Genomic DNA, 25,233 nt, shown 5'->3' with positions numbered 1-25,233 from the left:
ACTTTCAGAGGCTCCTGGGGCAAATGGCATCCGCAACCGCATTCACGCCACTCAGGTTGTTCCATATGAGGCCACTACAGCACTGGTTGCACTCCCGAGTCCTGAGATGGGCATGGTGCCGCAGTACACATTGTGTCACCAACACACCGATGTGTCGCTACCGATTCAGCCCCTAGTCGGACCTTGCCTTTCTACTGCACAGTGTGTTCTTAGAACAAGTATCTCTGCATGATGCCTCCAACACAGGCTGGGGCATGACATGCAACAGCAGGCAGCTTCAGGGTCCTGGACAGGACCTCGACTGCTTTGGCACATCAACTGTCTGGAGTTCCTGGCAGTGCATCTAGACTTATGGTGGTTTTGGCCGCTATTGGTAGACAGGCACGTGTTGGTCCGCACGGACACCATTGCGGCTGTTTCGTACATCAACCGACAGGGCAGTATATGATCGTGTTGCATGTCTCAACTCACCCGCCATCTCCTCCTCTGGAGTCAGACGTGGCTCAAGTCGCTGCACGCTATCCACATCCAGGGGAAGCTCAATCGTGCAGCCAATGCACTCTCAAGACAGCTTACCTTTTCCAGGGAATGCAACTCCATCCCCAGACAGTCCAGCTGATCTGGAGTCAATTCGGGGAAGCCCAGGTAGACCTGTTTGCTTCCCACAAGTCCTCCCACTGCCAGCTGTACTATTTCCTGTCCCAGGCCCCGCTGGGCATTGATGCACTGGCACACAGCTGGCCTCAGGCTCTACGCAAGTATGCGTTTCCCCCAGTGAGCTAACCCGCACAGATGCGGTGCAAGGTCAGGGAGGACTAGGAACGACATCTTGGTTGTGCCTTACTGGCCCACCGTCACTGGTTTTTGGAACTCATGTTCCTCGTGACAGCCCCTCCCTGGCACATCCCCCTGAGGAGGGACCTCCTCTCTCAGGGGCTTGGCACCATTTGGCACCCGCGTCCAGATCTTTGGAAAACTCCACGTGTGGCTTCTGGTTGGGACGTGGCAGACCTTAGTGATCTGGTGCATGGCTCCTCTCTGGCAGACATCTGTCGAGCTATGGGCTGGGCGACACCTAACATCTTTGCGAGTTTTTACAACCTTCGTGTATAGCCAGTTTCTTCCTGTGTGTTGGGTAACAGGTAATTGGCAGGAATGGGCTGGCTGGGTGTCACACTTGCTGTGCCATTCCCCCTAACACGGGGATGCGAGCACCTTTCTTCTCCCAGTAGAGTTGCCTGGTTGGCTTACACTAGTCGAGCATCCTCCAGCACCCTCGGCAGTCAGACTTGGCGGAGTATAAGTATATCTCCACATGTCACCTCCTTATGGGTAGGAGTTAGCTATGAGATTGTGGCACTACCAGTGCAAAGCTTGCTCAGGAAGGGCAGCAGGTTGGTGTGAGAGCATCTGCATGCACAATGGGGAAAAGTCTTTTGGACAATGGCCTGGTGTCAAGAAGGGCCGCAAAGAAGCCACTTCTCTCCAAGAAAAAAACGTCAAGGCAACACTGAAATTCAGCAGGAAGTACAAAGATTGGAGAGCAGAAAACTGGTGCAAGTCTGATGAAGCTCCCTTCTGACTATTTGGGAAATCTGGAAAATCAATTGTTCAGAAAATAATAGGTGAATGTGTGCCAACAGTGAAACATCAAGAGACTATACATGTGTGAGGTTGCCTTTAAACCAAGGGAGTGGATCTCTCATAATTCTGACCAAAAACGCTGCCATGAATAAAAGATGGTATCAAAACATCCTGCAAAAGTGACTCCTTCCAAAGATCCATGAGCAGTTTGGTGATTATACGTGCATTTTCCAGCATTATGGAGCACCATGTCACAAAGCAAGAGTGATAAAGTAGCAGCTCAAAGAACATTAAATGGAAATTTTGGATCCGTGGCCAAGCATTCCTTACGGGCATGTAAGCTAATATGATCACAAAGCATTTATATTGAACTCACAAAGAGGTATATGACTCTGCAAGATTTGTGGTGTTGATGGACTCAATCTGTTTTAATCATCATTCTAAATCCAATCCAGACAAAGACCTTTTTTTCTCTATGTCAAACAGCTTTTTTAATGAAACCTAAAGACATTCAAGTGTTCATAAAAAATAATGCATAAAGCTAATAATAAAATATTCAAAAGCAGAGGCTGTTACTTAATTTGACATTTTATTAATTTGTTCAGATATTCATAAATTATTCTAGGGGCAATTGCAGTACCTTAAAAAAAATGCAGGGAAGACTATATTTTCTGAGTATGTGTGTGTTTGTTTTGCTGGAAATGTATATACATATAAAACTAACACATACCGGCAATGAAGAAAGTTGCTGACAGGAGTGTACTGGTTGAGGGTTTGTGGATCTAGATTTCGGCTGATCTCCACATTATCTCCTGCCAGGAGTCTCACACAAGCCTGATTTTCATCCTCAAAGACCTGCCACTGCAGAGATGCTACCAACAACAGCAGGCAGTCATCTGAATGAAAAGAAATTAGAAAATGAGAGTGACAGACAAATTTTTCTAGGTAGATATGCTGATTCAATGTGATGTGATGGAATAGGTCACAGAGAATGAAGCTGGAGTTGGGACTCATGGCGAAATCTGGTAGATACAGCCACTTTATCAAATTAGAGCTCAAAGCCGCAGATGACTTCCTCCAGGGATAATCTAGTAGAGAGTGAAATGGTTTAATTAAGACATGCTTTTATAATATTGTGATTTATTAACATTTCTTTTTGATTCCAGAATGATCCAGGCCCTATTCCTGTAGTCCTCACTGTGTAAGGTAAGCATTTGATTTGACATGTCGACGAATTAATAAAGGCTCTTTTATCTGAACTAGCACATAAGTTTGCAGCAATGGATCAGAACTAAAAAAACAGTAGAAATATTGTAACACAAATGCTGTGTCTGAAATCGCTCAGTTTAAATTGTAATGTAGTAGTCATTACAAAAAGCATAGATGAGGGGTGTGTTACACGAGTGGCTACTCCTGGTAGAAACCTTGCAATGGGTTGAACTGGAACATCATAAGACCACAGTAACTTAAAAATCTAAACCTAAAATTTTTTTTTTTTCTTTTTTTTATGAATTTGATTGAAACATCTTTCCATATGCATATATGTATGCTTGAGCTTTTGGAGAAATAAATATAATACCTTTAATTTTTTTAGGCACCTTTCAAGACACTCAAGGATATCATACATTATGAAAGGAAAGAAATACAAGATATACAAAACACACAGACATACAAAATCAAACATTAAAATCACTAAAAGCTATTCTTAAGTTTTAATCTGAGCTTTAAAGAGGGAAGTAGAATCCAAATGACAAATCTGCAGTGGCAAAGAATCCCATAATATGGTGCTACATATCTAAAAGCCCTACCACCAAAAGAACTCAACTTGAAATTTGTAATTCTCAGTAAGTCTGCAGAAGATGATCTCAAAGAACGTAAAGTAATGTCCAATTAAATAATATTATGAAGAGCTTTATAGGTAAGCAGCAAACAGGAAGCCAATGTAGTTGGAAAAGAACGGGAGTTATGTGATCAGAGGTCCTAGCAGCTGAGTTCTGAATTAGCTGTAATCTATGACGTTGTTGGTCGGTGGAGTAATTGAAAATGAGTGACACTGGTCTCGAGTCCCATGGAGGAGATCCGGAAGGATAAAAGGATTAACGACAGTGAAGGACTTAAGAGGACCAGGCCTGGGTTTTATTTTGTGTTTTGGTTCTGTTTGTGTGCCGTAGTCACCCGTGAAGGGCTGTTGCACTGTTTTGTGTTTATTTTGTTATTAAGTGTTATTTAAATGTTTGCTGGTTCCCGCCTGCTCCTTCCCGTGACTACTAAAGTTACAGTGTTACATTTTTTTCCAGGAAGATCAAAAAAATATATATTTAAAGTAATCAATCCATGATTAACTAATTCATGAATAAGTATTTCATTGCTATGCTGACAAAGTGATGGACAGAGTCAGACTTTTCACACGGGTGGAAGTATTAACTGGGGAGTTAACGATTAGCAGGGGGGAAGACTTAGAACTAAAAAGAAATAGATCTAGACCAAAGAAGGGCATCAATTTTGTTGGTCTTTAGCTTTAAAAAGTTATATTTATAAAGTTATAAAAGTTATTGGTCATCCATATGTTAACTTCCTGCAAACATTTAGGGAGTTCAGGAGGAGGATTGAAAGCATTAGTTTTACGGATATATACAATAGTTTATCGTCAGTGTGAAAATAGAATTTAATGCCATATATGACCAAGGGGTAGCATGTAAATAATAAATAAAAGTGGACCCAACACTGACCCCCATGGAACACCTTGAGTAACTGTAACGGGCTCTAAATGAGCATTCTTAATCTGAGCAATTTGCTTCCTGTCACTTAAATAAGTTGAAAAAACCTAAGATATCAAATAAAACTGAATCACCAATGGGATCAAAGGCAGCAAATATCTAAATTGTAGAAGAATAAGAATAGACAGAAAACCAGAATTAACTGCTAGAAGAAGATCATTTTTAATTTTATCGAGAGCTGTTTCCATGCTATATTTGGATCTGAAACCCAACTGAAATTACTCTTAGAGATCATTACTTTGCAAATTTGCTTTAAGTTGAGTTGCTTTCCCCAAGAAACTGTAAAGCTGGTAAAGGTGTTTGTAAAAGTATTTTTTAAATAAAAGGAAGATTACAAATAGAACATTTTTTTATTGAAATCATTAGGATCCGAAGAATTTGTACAAATTGTACTACAATTTGTAAGAATTGTAGCGATAGAAGCTAATTTTAACTGTAAATGAACAGTAAAAATTTGATAATGTGGAACTCATTATGGGTGTGACATTGTGAGAAATAGAATGAATGCAGTACTTAACTAAGACAGTGGGTAAGAGATCAAGTGAACAAGTAGAAGACTTAGTAATATTATCAAATAAAGGCAACTCAAATTTAGAAAGAACATTTGTTTACCAAAATACTTTATTGTATACTTTATTGTATCAAAGTTTGATACAATCGAGGGCATTGGATACGAGCCGCATGGTTAAAGTACGGTGTGTACACAGGGATGTGGTTGAGTATCCTATTTTGCCAGTCGTTATCAAATTTAGGGGACAAAATCATAGTGTTGAGGTGGCAGTTAATCCGCACCTTCGGTATCCGTTAATTTTGGGGATGAATTGGCCAGCATTTAAAGAATTATTGGGGGCTTTATGCACGGATGCCTCTTGGGGAAAGAATGCACCGGAGGGGGATGCGAGTGTGCAGGCGGGAGAGACTGAACCAGGACCACTGAGTACTGCCTCAGGGGAACAGAGCGAAAACGAGAGAATTATTATCTCGGAGCGCGATGATTTTCCCCTGGAGCAGTCTCAGGATGAGACGCTGAAACGCGCGTTTGAACAGGTCTGGACCATCGACGGTCAGCCTCTCCATCCTGGGCACCCACTTACCTATACATATTTTGCAATAATTAAAGATAGGTTGTATCGAGTGACCCAAGATTCTCAGACAAACGAAGATACAACCCAGTTATCAATTCCTAGGAGCCGCCGGGAAATGCTTTTTCAGGCGGCTCATTCTAATCCAATGGCTGGTCATTTAGGACAAGGAATGACACTAAATCGCCTCATGACCCGTTTTTTTTTTGGCCGGGCATTCACGAGAATGTGCGCAGGTGTTGCGTGGCTTGTCATGAATGTTAGTTGGTAAACCCACCGGCCACCCGGTGCGCCTTTGTGCCTTTGCGCCCCCTCCCATTAATGCAGGTCCCCTTCGAGAGAATTGGCATGGATCTCATCGGGCCATTAGAGCGATCAGCACAAGTACATCGTTTTGCATTAGTCATTGTGGATTATGCAACCCGATATCCAGAAGCAGTGCCTCTCCGCAACATTTCCGCTAAGAGTGTTGCTGATCCACCGTTTTCGAGTTGCTCTATGGTCGCCAGCCCAGGGGGGTGCTAGACGTCATAAGGGAGACCTGGGAGGACTGACCTTCGCAATCTAAAAACGAAATTCAGTTGGTGATGGACCTGAGAACAAAACTCCACACTTTGGGGCGGCTCTCTATGGAGAATTTGTTACAGGCCCAAGACAAACAGAGCCAGCTGTATAACAGGGGAACCAATTTGCATAAATTTACACCAGGAGAAAAAGTGCTTGTATTACTCCCAACGTCAAGTTCAAAATTACTTGCAAAGTGGCAAGGACCGTTTGAGGTCACACGGCAAGTTGGAGAGCTCGATTATGAGGTAATACGCTCAGATAGGAGAGGAGCGCGTCAAATTTATCACCTCAATCTCCTAAAAAAATGGAATGAGGGAGAATCAGTGATGCTGCCGATGGTGATTGGTGGAGAGGATGATCTTGGACCAGAAGCGAATATAAAAAAACAATCTCTCGCTCTGGCCCCAGGGGGAGATCATCTCTCGCCCTCCCAGCTCATTGATTTGACTACATTACAGGCAGAGTTTGCTAACGTGTTTTCTCCCCTACCTGGCCGTACAAATCTCATTCAGCACCATATCGAGACAGAGCCAGGCGTGGTGGTTCGCAGCCCGCAATATCGCTTGCCTGAAAACAAGAAAAAAATAGTTCAGGAAGAATGAGGTGCGATGCTTGAAATGGGGGTAATAGAAGAATCCAACAGTAACTGGGCGAGCCCGATAGTTTTGGTTCCTAAGACGTACGGCTCAGTGCGGTTCTGTGTGGATTTTTGGAAGGTGAATGTTGTGGTTCGAAATTCGACGCATATCCAATGCCACGGGTTGATGAATTGCTTGACCGGCTCGGTACGGCTCGTTTTTTTTTCGACATTGGACTTAACAAAGGGTTATTGGCAGATCCCCTTTTCTCCATTATCCAGAGCCAAAAATGCTTTACAGCCTTTTAAGTTCAAGGTGGTCCACAGGCCGGGTGTTCAGATGGCTGTGGCCGATTTCCTCTCCCGGAATGGAGGGGGGGGGGCTGCTGGCCGCATGGCTCCCCGGCCTGAGTCGGTTGGTGGGGGTATGTGGCAGGGGTGGACTTGGTTTAGCGACTGGGTTCTCATTTCAAATGTGTTGCAGACCAGAGCTATGCAGGATAATCACACAGGGCAAATATATGTGCATTGCTTTCAGATGTGTTAGAAGAGTGGGGGCTTACTGAGAAAGACCCGATCATTGTGACCGACAACGCTACCAATATAATACGTGCCATGGAGATGATGGAGCTGCTCCGTGTTAGCTGCTTTGCTCACACACTAAATCTATCATCGCAAGCTGCGCTGAAACTTCCAGCCATCTCTCAGTTGCTAGGTTGAGTTAGGCGCATAGTGACATTCTTTCACAGGAGCGCTTACGCTAACAAAGTTTTCAAAGATAAACAGATGCTACTGAACTTGCCCTGTCGCAAACTTAAAATTGACGTGTTGACCAGGTGGAACAGCACACTGGACATGCTCGACAGATTTTTGGAGCAGCAACTGGCAATCTTAGCCGCACTTCTTTCTCCGTCGGAGCGAAAAGGACCTTTGCACTCTGACAGAGGCTGATATAACGGTGGCCGAGGACATCGTGAAAGCTCTTCGGCCGATGAACAGTGCAACTCTGGTGATGTCTGGGGAGAACTCCGCTACCCTCTATTATTGCACCATTGCATGCACAGCTCCTTGATGAGATGCGCTCAGCTGCCAGTGATTCGACTGTGATTAAGGAACTCAAATCTGCCATGCATGACAACTTGAGGATTAGGTATGTTTACAAAAACAGCTATTACTATATATAAAATGTAAAAATTTGTGTGAATGTTACAGATTACATTATGTTGATGCCATATGGTAATTGTAATGTGATTGTCTAATCTTTAAAGATATGCAAATCTAAAAGAGAAGCTGTATGTTGCATCTGCCCTGGACCCTCGTTTCAAGACTCTTCCTTTCATCTCTGAAGGGGAACGCAAGGACACATTCACAGCAATGATCAGCGAGATTGTCACTCTTGAGCAAGCTAAGGTAGGCTACAAGTTTTAAAACTGAAAATGTAAACAAAAATATTTTTCAACAGCATATAAATAAATTAAAGTAAAAAATAATAAAATGGGCAACATTCAATTCAAATGTAAATTCAAATTGTTTCTAACTATCAGCAGCAAGGATCTGATAAGTGCTGGTAATGGAGTCAGTGCACCTGTACAGGACCAAAAATCCCTTGGTGAAGCTGACTCCTGCCCAGCCCCACCTGAGAAGGCAAAAAAAATCCTGTGCGCTATTGGATCTACTTTGGGCAGCCTATGCACCAGGGGCTACAGTAGTCTGTGCTACTGCTGCAGACAGGGCAAGAGAAGAAGTTGGCAAATACAGAGAAGTTACACCTATACTTCTCTCAGAAGATCCACTTAAGTGGTGGTGTAAGCATGAAGGAGTGTACCCACTTTTCTCCCTCCAGGCAAAATGCTACCTTTGTGTTCCAAGGACCAGTGTCCCAGCTGAAAATGAAATTTTCTCCACAGCTGGAGACATCATTACAGCTCAAAGAAGTTGCCTTCTGCCAGAGCACGTTGACCAACTCCTTAGTTTGCAAAAAAATTGGCAATGTTACTGTTCTTTGAGCCTACTGTTAGTACTAGTGTTAAAGTGTTAGTTGTAACACACAATGTGTTAGTTGTAAAAAGTATAATTTATGAATGTATCCATCACGTTTGAATTTCTTTCTTCTGTTGAACACACAAGTTGACTTCCATAATAAAAATAAAAAATGACTTTATCTTCTCTTTTCTTTTCTTTTTTTTTTTTTTATGTGAGCCCTCCGCTTAAAGAGAAAAGTGTGCTTGGTTGTTTTCCATGGGAGAGCATGCGCTTCGAGCATATAAGGCAATTAAAATTTCCTGCTCAGTTAAACTACATCCTAAGACCGCATGCATACAATCTTATGCAGGGTTCACTAGCATCAGGGTAGGTCTTATAAATGCATTATAAATAATCACACACGCGTTACAGTCGTGTTAAGATCATGTGTGACTGGACTCTCCAGAACATCGTCAAATAAACAGCGGATTGACATAAACAAGAATTAATTTTTGGCGCAAGATGCAGTGGAATCATCAGTCATCAATCAGGGATATCATTGCACGTTCTGTAAATAAATCCAACAACTGTGAGGGGGGTGAATTTTTTTTATAACTCATTCGTTTAAATTATATTAAGCCTTAAAGTTCTGCATAATTAAGGGCTGTCGAGCTAGGTGGGCATTACTTCAGTCACTAGCTCCTGCCTTTTTGCCCATTTTGATTGTCCAGGAAAGTCGCACGGTCACGCGCTGCAAAGATGGCAACGGCCCGCTCTGTACACTTTGAGCTTCAAAAACAATCTAGGAGTCTACGGGTGACGTCACGGACACTACATCCATGTTTTTATACAGTCTATGGGTTTTATTCAACATTTTCAATTCCAATAATGGCCACAATCTGTGTTTTAGAACGGTAAAAGCCTTTAAATGTAGTCGCCTGTTGTATTAAGTACCCTTCATCATACTACACAGATCAAAGCATATATACCCCTCTGTATTAGCATATAAACAGCATATGATCATGTTAATCTTTATTCTTGAAATATATGGTGCCGTATTAGGGGCTGTTCACATATCACGCCTAAAAACGCGTGGAAAATGCTAGGCGCGCCGCTTTTTCCTTCTTTCCAAAACGCTCGGGCAGAAGCGCTCGTGAGGCTTCTGCCTTTGCTAAGCAACCATGACGTGCTCTCTCCATGAAGACGCGGAAATTTCAGCAAAGGATAAATGGATTTGCAGCACTAAAAATCGCTCGCAGTAGCTCTGCTACTAAATTTATTTCAAAATGGCAATCCATATACAGCTATGAACAGCTGTTTTCAACGTTGTTACGGGAAAAGATGAAGCTGATTGGTTAGTTCTTGTCACATGACCCGCGGTGCGCTTGCGGCATTCTGAAAAGTTGAGATGTTTTTAACTCGATGAGGTGCAGACGGGCCTGGAAAAAACGGCCACGTCGCATGGCGTGCGCGTCGCGACCGCATCGCTTCCATTATGAGCACGCATGCCGCGCACCTACAATGGAAATAACAAACTTGCGCGCGCAAAAGACACGATATGTGAACAGCCCCTTAAGCAGTATAAAGTATCTGTGTTCATGAAACATTCTGAAACTCCTGTGTATTGACGATCCTGCTGTTCTCTCCAGCTGGAGCATGTGCCTCGGAGGACTGTCGCATGCTCATGGATTGTTTCTGATACCAATGGAAATGCAGGAGATGGGGCAAATGAGGAGGCATGCTGGTGAGAGTAAGGACTGCACGTGTGTGTGCCTTCACTGCTGGTCTGGCCTGACATGCAAGCTCAGTGGTGGATGACCTCAACTCCACGTTTCAGTATCTCACCATGACTACTTTTCATAGCCATTTTAGGCCTGTATGCATTTGTGTATGTCACAGAATTTTCCCCGTCATGCCCAGATTTATATTGTTGGTTGATAGTTTTAACTCTGAGTATAGTGGTATTCTGAACTCCATATGCCTTTTTAAAAAGGTAATATCTAAAATGGTTTCTCAACCCTGGCTTAATGCATAGAGCTGATTAATTAATCACAAATGGAGACAGGCAGACAGGAGATGGAAAAGAGATAAGCTCCAAGTCTCCTATGAGATACTCAGAGACTGCATGAATACCTACCAACATTTTGTTAAATCTGCCAAGGCACATTATTTTTAAAGTCTAATATCACAGAACCATCTTTGTCCGAGAGTGCTATTTCGTACAATAAATACAGCCTTGAATACTGTAGGTTCAGCTGTTCATTTTGTTTAGATAACAATTAAAGCTTTTTTTTTCCACAGGCCTATCTAAAGGGTTAATGGTCCCACCTAGTGATCAACTGTAAAAAATAACAAATGTTACCTCTTCCCAACAGGGAAAACCACCAACAATCAATAATCTCACACACATACAAACACTATAATTTGCTGTTATACTCCATTTAACTCCATATACAAGCCAGAAACTAATCCTTTTTTTGCACAGGCCTATCTAAAGGGTTAATGGTCCCACCTAGTGATCAAATGTAAAAATAAGAAATTTTACCCCTTCCCAAAAGGGAAAACCACAAACAATCAAGAATGCATGATTATATGGTGTCATGGCTTTGCATTCAAAAAATGTCGTTATAATGGAAGTCAATGGGGCAAAAACAGCCACCAACAACAAATTAGGGAGAAAAAAAATTAATATAATGCTGGACAAAAAATAAAAATGCATCAAAGCCAATTGCTACTAATCTTTGACATGCCCAAGACTGTTATAAGAAGTAAAAAAAAAAAAAAAAAATCCAGCCACAATTACTTTTATATTGAAAATAAGTCATTTTGTGCGTTTTTTCCCCCAAATCAGTGACATCATTTATGAACTTTGCAATTAAAGAGTTAAAATCTTGGATTTTAAAAAAAAAACATTTGGTAGTTTTGATCAGGACTGAAGTTGATTTACAGATTTATGCAAAAAAAAAAAAAAAATGAATCTGATAAATATTTACAGCAGTTTAATTGAGTGGATGTTTTCATCCCGAACATACCGAAAGGGTAGTGAATTTGAACAATGCACAAGGGTTCTGCGAGTTAGTAGACATGTAATTGCAAATTAATGAGAATTAGTTGACATGTAGTTGACATGTAGTTTCAAAGTTACTTATAGTTAGTAGAATGTCTAAAGTGGGCTATCAAGATAAAATGTAACCAAACAAACAAATATATAGTTAATCAAATCAATCTATAAATTGAACAGAGATATGTATACTTGATGAAACCAATATATGCTTGAGCCAACCAATCCATCCATCTAAACCAATGCATAAATAGCCAAGAGAGGAATAGCCCCAGTATGATTGGCTGGCATTACCCAAGCTGCTGAACCTATCAATGTTTGTAATTCATTATGATTGGTCAGTATTGTGTAAGTTTCACAGGTCTATTGGTGCATGTGTTGTGAATATAAAAAAGGGAAGTGTTTGGCTTCTTGGGGTGCATCATCATTGGTCCTTTGTGACATGTGGCAGTTTGAATGAGGGATAGCGGTTGGGTTATCCTCCTGTCTGTATGCCCCTTAGCCCACGTGTGCTTGATCAAAACAATGTATCTAAACCACTACATGTCTGGTTATCCCAATGTATTATAAACAGTGTTGGACAAGTTACTCTGGAAATTTAATATAATTACTGATTCCTGATTACTCTTTTTAAAAAGTAATCACATTACTGTTCGGCTGACTTTATTTCAAAGTAATTAGTAATTAGTAACATTACTAGTTACATTACTTTTTTCTGCATGAAATATTTTTTTATTGAAGCATCAACATTCACAGAACACTGTTGTTTTTAACTAAAGCAAGTGGCTGCTGCAGGCATGGTTTGGCATGGCAGAATGCCAGCAAAGAGCGCTAAATTTATATTCTATAAAATACATCTCAGTTCATCTCAGATTTCACAAATCTCTGTTATAACACAATAAATAGGCCTATATGAATAATGAATCTAGAAAAGTGTCTACCGCCCGCAGCAGCACTTGCCCATCTTGTCCTGTACCACACTCTGTTGCATTGGGTCTCTCAAGAGCAGGTCTCTAATCCACTGGCACTTGACTTGACAGTACGTATTTACAATCTCTAGATTATAAAACATTACATTCTGTCAGCAATGTAACACGGCAGTAAAGTACAGACCTCGACTTGTAACTATACTCTCATTAATATTTTGAAAATTAAAACACGTTAATTTACTCAAAACTAAAAAAGTAATCAAATTTCAATTAATGCATTACTGCCCAACACTGATTATAAACCAATGCATCTGTCATTAAAACCCTACTTTCAACCAGTGAACCATTCCACAATTACATAATATAAATTATTTTTTAATATTATTTGCTGAACGGCTTCCTATGGTTTACTGCGCACTTTCAGGTGCACATGCTCTAGATTTAATCACAATCTCTGGATCAAACCCTGAGTTGGCAGAGAACATTTATATCGAACACTGTGAGCGCGCTTAACCTGATCAAAACCAGACTAGATTTGATTGGTGAATAGAAAGCAGTAATCACCAATGAGCCTATATAATAAACAGAATCCAAAGAAAACATACAGACAACATGAAGAGTATAAAGAGTTAGTAGAACCTAAGGCGTTAGTTCAGCCTGCTGGTTTTTGTAGTAAAACAGCTATTATGATTTAATTATAAAATATTCAGTATGCACTAAAGAGTTATAACTGAATGTGTCCCTTTCTTACAAGTCAAAACAATAAACAGAAAATACACTTTACATTGATTAATATAACTTTGCAGCAGTAAATGTTGAGTTACTGACCAATGCAGAGCGCAGGTGGTAGGCCAATGCACAGCAAGTATTGCAGCACCATGAAACTTGCAATGAAGCAGCAGTATTTTAGCCACACTTCACCTATGGCCTTTCTACGACGTTGTGCCAGAACAGCCATTAGAGCAAAAGAGTGCAGAAGTGCACAGACATCCATCCGCTGGCCAATGACATTAACTGCTACCACAAAACACACCTGATACAGAAAAGAGAGTGGAAAATTTAGCACATTAATTTCAAAGCTGATGCTAGTTTGAAAACTAGTTTGAAAAAGCAGCATCTGATTGGCATTCTCAGCAAAAGCTCAAACAATAAATATTGAATCATTATTTTGCTTTAGAAAATTAAAAAAAATTGTGGTAACGCTTCATACAGTAACACAGCACTGTTTAAACGCGCAGTATGGAATTTTTGGCCACCAGGGGTCACTCAATCAAAATAATAACATAAGACGTACTTTGATGACTTCGGGAAAGAGCGTAAGGCTCATGGGAGTTGTTGTTCATTGGAACACGCGCTCTGTCACTCCCTATCATTCCTCACTCATTCTAACTTAGTATTTTGACAATCACGTCTTTTCGAAAGGAGAGACGGTTTCAACGGCAACAACATAAACAAACGTTACTGCGCATGAGCGCTTTTGTGGACCTAACTTAACTTCTGATAGACTTCCAAATAGAATCAATAACAACAGCCAAGTCCCTCTAGAATAGATATTTTTTGATAACAAACTAAATGTTTGCTGCGTGGATCAGGCAGACTTAATGAAAATGCAAATTCATTATTTGCCAGCAGGAGATGTTTTAAAGCATAAGACATAAAGCGCGAGAAATAGAGGTTTCGCCAGTAACAGCTGTAAACGAAGCAGAGCTGGTACGCTCATACGCTGCTATCAGGCATATAACATGCAAGTCTTCCTTCAGAAATACAGCGATATAAAAACACCTGTGCCTCGTTTTGATGTTTAAACATATAAATGTAAGGAATTATTATTATTAAACGTGCAGTAAGTAACATTACTCATGTTTATTCAATGAAGCCTTTTTGAAAAAAAATATCAATTTTAAAATTGTGGCGAGTCTCCAAAAATAAATAAATGTATGGGAAACACACCCCGCAGCACAACCACCTGAGCCCAACTTCAGTCTATTCATCACCTTGCCTTTAACTGCATTTGTAGAAGGCACCGCAGCCAGACCGATATACACGACCGTGCGCCCGATGAAACCGTCTATATGAATTATGAGACCTCTATCAAATCAATATTACATCTAGCTAGTAGTAATATATGTTAAAAAACACAGCCGCCTTTCGTTAATAATTATAATTATGTTATACTATGATATCGAACAAGTTAGAGAACTGCATTTGAAGCTACTTTATTCAGCTAAATATAGAACAAATGTAGATTTACATGAGAGCTAGTCTGTCTGCATTTTACACAAGACATCATATCGTTTCACAAAATATACGGATAGATACAGTTAGCTTAATGGATGCATACCTGTTTATCAGAATGCAAGCGAGTTCGGCATCTCTCTGTAGTTTCAGCTTGTCACAAAGCTCTCTCTATCTTGGAAATGCAACTCCAATATTTACCCGTGTCTTGTAGCTTCTCTTGTCTCAAAACCATCTCGGGTCATTTATTTCACCTGTGCGTTTGCACTTCACAGAACGTGCAGGCAAAGCATAATCATGATCCATAACTAAGTTATAGATTGAGGTTTAAATACGAATATAAACAATATAAATATAAAATATAATAGTCTCAATCAAGGCTACTACTTTTTCTTCTTCGTCTCGTCTTTGTTTCTGTTCACCTTTGTATTTGGCGGTTCCGCAGGAAGTTATATAAACTAGAGGGGTCAAAGTTTATATGACGCCATAGATGGGCGACAAAACGGAAATAAAGAAACATGCCGTGTCTTCTAATTAAACTATAATTTTCTCCGGATTTGAAAGTTCGGGATGATGTAAGTACACAACTAAAACATATATATAACATAGATATAGTGATTTCTGCTATTTTTAAAGCAGAAAAATTACATATTGCGCCTTTAAATAATATTTATAGTTTTATGTTTTTGCCATTTTTATTTTTATTTAAAAACAAAAAATAATGCTGGTTTCAACTATATGTTAAGAAAAAAAACAGAGTTGTTATTGTTATAAATGGCATATACAGATTTTCAAGATTTGAGATTTGGCTTTTTGTTTTGAATTAATTTCTGTCTTTAGAAGCAAGAATGAGATTGGTGATTTACTGTCTCGTTAGTGTTGCATTATTATGATATTATCTAAGTATTGTTTACAGGTTTCGGACTCTGTTTATCATGGAGCATTAAGGTTTATTGCTAATTCAAAAGCCCTTACCCATCATTTTCTGCTGTACTCTTGGGCTGTATGGCCCAAATTATCATCACAGACTCAAGCACTGGCACATATTTATATCTAAAATTATTCTGGGTTTGCTTATCTCTTATTTAGCAGTATATCACTCAAAAATGTGTAAAAAATTTTCTCAACATTATTATCTTTTAAATATCATGAAAGTCTGTTCAAATAGGCAAAAGGACATTTAGTTATGCTGCTTCATTTGACTGGAACCAGTGATAAGAAATTATGCATAAAAGAGTTGGTTTCTCTAATGAATATACTTTTATTTTAAATTATATGGTTTAGGATTTACCCGATTGAAATGTGTAAATTTTACGTATATGTGAATGAATGTGTATGTTTTACTTTTAAATGGTTTCATGTTTAACAAAGTATGCTGCCTGTATTTGCCAAGAATCTCTTGTAAAATAAATTTCATGAACTTAATTTCTTGGTCAATAAATAAATAAGTATACCAACTTCATTCACCTCCAAACCAAACTTGTAGAAGAAGTAGTTAGTAAAATATCTGAGGGAGGCCATAATGCCATGGTCTAGATGCTGTTGTGTCACACCCTGAAATATGGTGCTGCTGTGTGTTGCTTTAAGGCCATTTTGAAGACGATGATGGAGCTGGTGCCGATGGACAGTCACATCAAACACAAGGAGGCCTAAAATTAACAGGTGATTCTACCCACATGGAATCACCAAAAAACAAACAAACAAATGAATAGCTAGATGATCACAACAAACTTATGTAGAAACACATGCCTTGTTGGGTAGGAGACACATGACAAATGAATACAGTTAAAGTCTTCTAATATCAGCTAAAAATATTGAACATGTTTGATATCCTCTGACTGGATAGAATAATAGTCTAAAGCAGAGATTAGCAACATTAGTCCTGGTATAGAGTGCTGCTTCCCTGCAAAGTTTAGCTTCCAGCACTAATGAAAAACACCTGAACAAGATAATCAATGTCTTCAGGATCACTAAGGCTTCAGGAAGGTGAGGTTTTTTTTTTTTTGGAGCTAAACTTTTCAGGACATCAGCACTCCAGGACTTATGTTGCTTACCACAGTAAATCAGTGCAATAATCTGGGCAAAAGTTGTATAGTGTATTCCAGGCATTGCAAGTGTTTTGTAGCAGGTTTGGAACTGCTAGCTAGGTAGAACAGTGGTTCCCAACCACATTCATGGAGTCCCTCTGCTATGGTCCATTTTAAAGGGTAAGCTATGAACACCAAAATGAGCTTCCCATGTTTTGGTAGCACCACCCTTCAGGATCCAGCAGTCACGTTCCTTGATGATCCGCGAGTCCATGCAGACAAACTCTCATACACAGAGCAAGACGCACAAGAGCAAAGATGCAGAGGATCGTAACATCCACTTTTATGAAATCCGCTATCAAATAAGTACGAATATGCAACTAATAAAAGGGAACCTTTCTAATTCCCATCTCAATTACCTGCACTAAAACATCTCAGCCACAGTACGTTTCGTTCAAAAATGACAAGGCCCTTTCTAAAATTAAGGACTGAGCAGTTCCTTTATCACACAGCAAGGTAACAGGGACTTGATCCTCCTCTATAGCACTTATTGAAATCATACCTTGACCATTGAATTCATACCTTGACCAATGAAAGGTAAAAAAAACGGAATCCATTTCAAATGATATTCATATTCTGTACCAACAGTTCATACAAAGCCAACACTTTTTGCTTGTCTAAACGTAATTTTCTTCTTCAGAACGGGACATGTTGCAATAAAATGACCAGTCTTGTGACAATAAAAACATTCACAAACTTTTTTCTGGTTGTTCTGACAGTTTCGTTAATTTAGTTGTTCAGGGTTTATCCAAATTCACAGAATACAGTAATTCTAGCCAAGGTACTGCAAACACATTTTTTTGCATTAAGACAAATTCATTAGCACACACTACTATTTTATCTGGCAACTAATTATTTAAATCTTCAATTAAAACGAGTTCACGAAGCTGGTCAAAATTAATCGTTTTGCTGGATTGGCACCAGTTATTAAAAAGAACACCATTTTCATGAGCATACTCAAAAAAAATGTTTGTCAACACAGACTTAAATTGTTGTGATTAAGACTTTGATCAATAGACAGTAGAACAAAGTTATTGATTTACCAGCCAAATGACATTGTGACAAAAGAGATCACAGTTCTTTTGGCCATTGAAAGGCTACTGCAATGCATTCAAAAGCACTGCAATAAGAAACCACCTTGACCTCTTGGAACAGTGGAACAAGATTAATCTGCTTACGCACATCAAAATCAGACAGATTGGCAGAAGGCAAAGAGGAATCAGATGACTGTTGCAATTCCTGACTAGTTTGAACGAGCAGGCGTGGGTCTAGACTCAATTGGAGGTTGGTGACCAGCCTGTGTCTCCAGCTCACATTGTCTAAATGGTAGCATCTGTGTAGTTTGCTCTTGATGCTTATTTCCCAAATCAAGTTTATTTTAACTGGATAGGGAGTTTTACATCTGCCGTACCCAGTGCACTAAATAAGCACATCACTTCACTACTCAAGCCCTGTTCTTCACTACTCGCCCCCTCACTTACATTTTGCATCATCACTCTCAGAAGGCTGAACTACTGGTAACAAACCTTGCTGAACCAAAAAAAGTTTGTCTGAGATCTCACAATTCTTTTTTACTAGCTGTTTTTTTTAATAATAGGAATGGCATAACACTCAATCTCATACAGATCAGCTTTACGGCATAAGCCTAAAACTTCAAGAAAAGGTTGCTGTTCAAATGTCTCAATACTAAACTCCATTATTTTATATTCCTTTTTCCGACACACAAACCAAAACTGCCAAAAAAAAAAATATTAATCACCAGCCAAATGAGAAGGAATATACATACCGTAGGGTGAGCCCCCATTTGTTACGGCCCATTTTATAAGGCTAAGATGTGAACGCATGATGTTAATGTGATTTCAGCCACAATCGACAGATCACCAAAAACAAATAATACTTTGTAAGACCAATAAAAAAATTAAAAAATTAGTGAATTGTTGGCCTTCTTTTCATTTACTGTACACGTACTCAATGCACGGTTGGGCTCCTTTTGCTTTAATTACTGCCTCAATTTGGCGTGGCATGGAAGTGATCAGTTTGTGGCACTGCTGAGGTGATATGGAAGCCCAGGTTTCTTTGAAAATGGCCTTCAGCTCATCTGCAGAAGGAAGCATGAAGTGTTTCAAAATTCTTGGTAAACGGTTGCAGTGACTTTGGTTTTCAAAAAATCATAATGGACAAAAACCAGCAGATGACACTGCACCCCAAATCATTACAGACTTTGGAAACTTAACGCTGGACTTCGAGCATCTTGGGCTATGAGCATCTTCACCCTTCCTCCAGACTGTAGGACCTTAGTTTCAAATGAAAAACAAAACTTGCTCTTATCTGAAAAGAGGACTTTTGTACAACTGGGAAACAGTCCAGTTCTTCTCCTTAGCCAAGGTAAGCCGCCTCTGATGTTTTCTGTGGTTCAGGAGTGGCTTCACAAGAGGAATATGACAACTGTATCCAAGTTCCTTGATATGTCTGTATGCCTTGACCTCAGCCTCAATCCGTTCCTTGTGAAGTTCACTCAAAGTCTTGAATTGATTTTACATTGCAATCCTCATAAGGCTGCAGTTCTCTCGGTTGGTTGTACATTTTTTTCTTCCACACTTTTTCCTTCCACTCAACTTTCTGTTATCATTCTTGGATACAGCACTCTGTGAACAGCCAGCTTATTTGGCAATGAATGTTTGTGGTTTACCCTCCTTGTGAAGGGTGTCAATGATTGTCTTCTGAACAGCTGTCTTCCCCATGATTGCGTAGCCTAGTGAACCAAACTCGAAGACCATTTTGAGGGCTCAGGAAACATTTGCAGGTGTTTTGAGTTGATTAGCTGATTGGCATGTAAACATATTCTAATTTGTTGAGATGTGAGCCAAAATCATCACAATTAACCAAAGACTTAAACTACTTCAGTCTGTGTGCATTGAATTTATTTAATAGTCAAGTTTCACAATTTTAGTTGAATTACTGAAATAAATTAACTTTTCCACAACATTATAATTCATTGAGATGCACCTGTATATGCACTATGAATTAATTAAACAGCAAACAATAGCCACAAGATGTATTTGGCGATCTGTTGATGGAGGTGAAATCAGGAGCTCATTGCGCCACTACAGCAAATGCCAAAATTAACTTCTCATGTTTTGGTAGTGCTGCCCTTTTAAAGTCATCCACTTCTGGATCCACCCATAATGTTCCTTGATGATCTGCCAGTCCCTGCAGGCACACTCATGTAAAAAAAGCGAGACACACAAGAACAAAGATGCCAAGGAATCATAACACCCCCAACACTGCACATTTTAATGATTTTTTTGACACGTCGATTTCAGGTCTTGGAGTCCCTATAAATGCTTATGACAGGAGTAGAGTGGGTCTGATTTAAGGAGAGGCTAAAATGTACAGTGGTTTACATACTCCAGAAATGCTTGAACGTGGTTGGGAATCACTGTGTTAGAGTGCTTAACAAAACAGAGAAATGTGATAATTTCAGGCCAATTTAATCATAATAACATTAATATAACTGCTTATTAAGTTTTGTATACATTTAAAAATTTAGCTAATTACTTACAGAGCTTTAAATGGTTTGGGTCTTCAGTACCTAAGTGAGCTTTATGATGACATTATAGTCCATAAAATAGTGACATTATAGTCAATAAAATAAATACTTAGCAGAATACCCAGAGACAGGGTAGGATACGATCTTCACACTTCCTCAGTCCGCCAACCCACATTGCTGGATCTACTGGTGCCAAATACAGAACTGAATTCCTCAACAGCTCTGCTTTGTTATCAGTGATCCAACTCTCATTAGATGATGACAGGCCCTTTGGAAAAGTTGGATTATTAAAGAACATGCCACCAACATTCCAGAAAATGTTAACCACACATGAATACCTACTAAGGTTGGATATGGTTCCTTTGCTATGGTTCCTTGAATTCTAATGGGATCTGAGGTAATCTAATGAGGTCTCTTATGTGGACTTATGAGGTCTGTGTGAGGACTCTAATGACATCTATTCAGATCTGAGAGGTAGGGCCATGCTAAGTGATTTTTTAGGAAGTCTTCGTTAATTATATATATAGTATAGACCAAAAGTTTGGACACACCTTCACATTCAAAGAGTTTTCTTTATTTTCATGACTATGAAAATTGTAGAGTCACACTGAAGGCATCAAAACTATGAATTAACTCATGTGGAATTATATACATAACAAAAAGTGTGAAACAACTGAAAATGTCATATTCTAGGTTCTTCAAAGTAGCCACCTTTTGCTTGGATTACTGCTTTGCACACTCTTGGCATTCTCTTGATGAGCTTCAAGAGGTAGTCACCTGAAATGGTTTCACTTCACAGGTTTGCCCTGTCAGTTTTAATAAGTGTGATTTCTTGCCTTATAAATGGGGTTGGGACCATCAGTTGTGTTGTGCAGAAGACAGGTGGACACATAGCTGATAGTCCTACTGAATAGACTGTCAGAATTTGTATTATGGCAAGAAAAAAAACAGCTAAGTACAGGAAAACGAGTGGTCATTATCTTTAAGAAATGAAGGTCAGTCAGTCCGAAAAATTGGGAAAACTTTGAAAGTGTCCCCAAGTGTAGTCACAAAAATCATCAAGCGCTACAAAGAAACTGGCTCACATGCGGACCGCCCCAGGAAAGGAAGACCAAGTCACTTCTGCTGCGGAGGATAAGTTCATCCGAGTCACCAGTCTCAGAAATCGCAGGTTAACAGCAGCTCAGATTAGAGACCAGGTCAATGACACACACAGTTCCAGCAGCAGACACATCTCACGAATCAGGCCTTCATGGTAGAATATCTGCTAGGAAACCACCGCTAAAGAAAGGCAACAAGCAGAAGAGACTTGTTTGGGCTAAAGAACACAAGGAATGGACATTAGACCAGTGGAAATCTGTGCTTTTGTCTGATGAGTCCAAATTTGAGATCTTTGGTTTCAACCACAGTGTCTTTTTGCGACGCAGAAAGGTGAACGGATGGACTCTACATGCCTGGTTCCCACCGTGAAGCATGGAGGAGGAGGTGTGATGGTGTGGGGGTGCTTTGCTGGTGACATTGTTGGGTATTTATTCAAAATTGAAGGCATACTGAACCAGCATGGCTACAACTAGGGATGGGTATCGTTAAGGTTTTAACGGTATTACTACTCTTACCGATACTGCTTAACGGTCCGGTACTTTAACGGTATTCTTATCGGTACTTTGTGTTATGTTAGGCACATAATGCACTTTTGAAAGATGCTTTGACAGATTGCTTGTGTTTCCGCCCTTACATGCAAAAATTTTGTTGCACTTATGACAACCACTGCATCCACTCTAGTGAAGTATAACCACACTTTGGAACGTTTTGCTGTCTTCGCCATCGTCACTCTTTGTATTAAGCAGGAGTTTTTGTACTGTAAGGGGCCGTTTGCATATCGCGTCTAAAAACGCGTGGAAAATGCTAGGCACGCCGCTTTCTGATTTTTTTCCCCAAAGCCTTCAGGCACTTGCGCTCCTGAAGAGTCTGCCGTTGCTAAGCAACCATGACCTGCTCTCTCCATGAAGACACGGAAATTTCAGCAATGGATGAATGGATTTGCAGCACTAAAAACTGCTTGAAGTAGCACTGCTACTAAACTAATTTAAAAATCCACATACAGCTATCAGCTGTTCCTTCATTTTGGCTGAGCTTTCAACATTGTTACAGAAAAGGTGAGGAAGCTACATGACCTGCGGTGCGCTTGTGTCATTCTGAAAAGTTGAGATGTTTTTAACTCGATGCGGTGCAGACGTGCCTGGAAAAAAACAAGCTCGTCGGACCGTGTGTGCGTCGCGACCGCATCGCTTCCATTATGAGCGCGCATACCGCGCACCTGCATTTGAAATAACGAACTTGAGCGCGCAAAAGACGCGATATGTGAACAGCCCCTTATGTGTGTGTGTGTGCAGAGATGTATAGTAACGAAGTAGAACTACTTCACTACTGTACTTAAGTACTAAAAGGCGGTATCTGTACTTTACTAGAGTATTTTTTTTTTCTCCTACTTCCACTTTTACTTCAGTACATATTTTCGCTGAGTTTAATACTTTTACTCCGATATTTTTTTTTTTTTATGTGCTGCATCGTTACTCGTTACAATTATAAAAATGTTACGAATCATTCCATTACAAACCACTGCCAGAACTGTAGATGGCATGGCAGGTTTGATGAAGCTGGCACATTATTGAGCGAATCAAGCGATTAAGAAGACTGCGCATGCTGACTGAACTGCTGTGAAGAGAGAAATGAACACCGAGCCGAGCCAGATAATGACTCGTTCACGAGTCAAGAACCGGTTGCATCGGTTTTCGGATCACCGGTAGTTCTTTCTGACAGTTCGATTCAATAAACCGGTTGAAGAAAACAGTTCACCGATTCTTTTGCGCTCGAAGCAATGGCGTCATTGGCGTTGACTGCACCTGGGCTCATAACATTAACACAGAATTAGTTCAGAATCAATCACCAAAAGAATGAGTTCGTTTCAGACGCTCTGTGTGTCGGTTTGCTTCACGCTAAATCACACATGCGCAGTATCATCAGCTCCTTGGTTCACGAATCGGACGCGTCTGACAGAAACGGTTCTTGACTCGTGAACAAGTCATTATCTGGCTCAGCTCGGTGTTCATCTTCAGTTCTCTCTTCACAGCGGTTCAGTCAGTTTGAGTCAATGAATTACTCCGGGATATTGGTATTGGAGTGTCAGACACATTAAACAAGTTAACAACTTAATTCATCTGTGGATTAATGCGTATTGGAGACGCGAACCGTTTAAAACGATTCAGTTCGATTTGGTGAACTGTTTCAAAAAGATCCGGTTACATCTAATGATTCGTTCGCGAACCGGATATCACAAACTGCTTTGTTTTTAACTGTCTTACAAACAGACACGGAAGAGAAGACAATGCTGAATAAAGTCATAGTTTTTGCTATTTTTGGACCAAAATGTATTTTCGATGCTTCAAAAAATTCTAAATGACCCTCTGATGTCTTATGGGTTTGAAACAACATGAGGGTAAGTTATTAATGACATAATTTTGCAAATTGGGCTAACTAACCCTAGTAACCGTTTTTTGTTTACAAGAAGTTACAGTCAAAGGAATTGTGATTGTCCTTTAGGTTAATCATTTGAAATAGTAAAAACAATATGTTCAAACTTTTGACTACTTTCTTTAATAGCTACATAACACAATACTTCTACTTTTACTTTCAGTACTTGAGTAGTACATTTTAAAATACTTAAGTACAAGTTTTGATTACTTGCAATACTTGAGTACAAAAAATGTTGAATACTTTAGTACTTCTACTTAAGTGTGGTGCTTAAAGAGCACTTCAACTTCTACTCAAGTCACTTTTTTGATAGAGCACTTGTACTTTTACTCAAGTATGGGTCTCTAGTACTTTATACATCTCTCTGTGTGTGTCCGCGGCACACATGAGAGATCTCTTACATCTCACAGACAAAAGTCTTAATAATATCGCAAATTAGAAATAAGATAAAATGTGCACGATAACATCATTAAGCAAATCTCTTCGCCTTTGTCACTCTTTATTACTAAGCGGGAGTTTTCATACTGTTATGTCTGTGCGTGTGCCGCGCTCGTTGTGGTGTGTGTGTGTGTGTGTGACTGACAGACAGCCTCCGCACGTGCATGAGTGATCTTGCAGATCTCACAGACAAACGTCTTAATATGATGGCACATTAGAAATGTTTGGCGAGATTAAATGTGCACGATAACATTATTAAGCAAAAACACATAGTACATTATTTTTTCCCCCTCCAGTACCGAAAGCAGAACCGGTAGCATCAGATCTTACTGATACTACGGTCTTTCATAATTTAGCCCCGGGGCCAGTTTAATAGTGGGTTTCGGTACCCATCCCTAGCTACCACAGCATCTTGCAGCGGCATGCTATTCCATGCAGTTTGCGATTAGTTGGCCCATAATTTATTTTTCAACAGGACAATGACCCCAAACACACCTCCAGGCAGTGTAAGGGCTATTTGACAAAGAAGGAGAGTGATGAGGTGCTGCACCAGATGACCTGGCCTCCACAGTCACCGGACATTAACTCAATCGAGATGGTTTAGAGGTGAGATCGACTGCAGACTGAAGGCAAAAGGGCCAACAAGTGCTAAGCATCCCTCTGGGAACTTCTTCAAGACTTTTGGAAGACCATTTCAGGTAACTACCTCATGAAGCTCATCAAGAGAATGCCAAGAGTGTGCAAAGCAGTAATCAAAGCAAAAGGTGGCTACTTTGAAGAACCTACAATATGACATATTTTCAGTTGTTTCACACTTTTTTTGTTATGTATATAATTTCATATATAATTCCAC

The 25,233-nt window shown here is 39.9% G+C and overlaps 1 pseudogene; it reads right to left on the bottom strand.

The window, feature by feature from the left end:
• Positions 1–1,343: 1,343 nt before the first annotated feature.
• LOC113053819 (piezo-type mechanosensitive ion channel component 2-like) overlaps positions 1,344–25,233 on the bottom strand; it is a 150,318-nt pseudogene continuing 126,428 nt past the window's right edge.

The sequence above is a fragment of the Carassius auratus genome, chromosome 34 (genome assembly GCF_003368295.1).
Source record: "Carassius auratus strain Wakin chromosome 34, ASM336829v1, whole genome shotgun sequence".
Classification (NCBI taxonomy): domain Eukaryota; kingdom Metazoa; phylum Chordata; class Actinopteri; order Cypriniformes; family Cyprinidae; genus Carassius; species Carassius auratus.
Note: the sequence above shows the minus strand (reverse complement) of the source record. Positions and strands in the feature narration are given on the sequence as shown.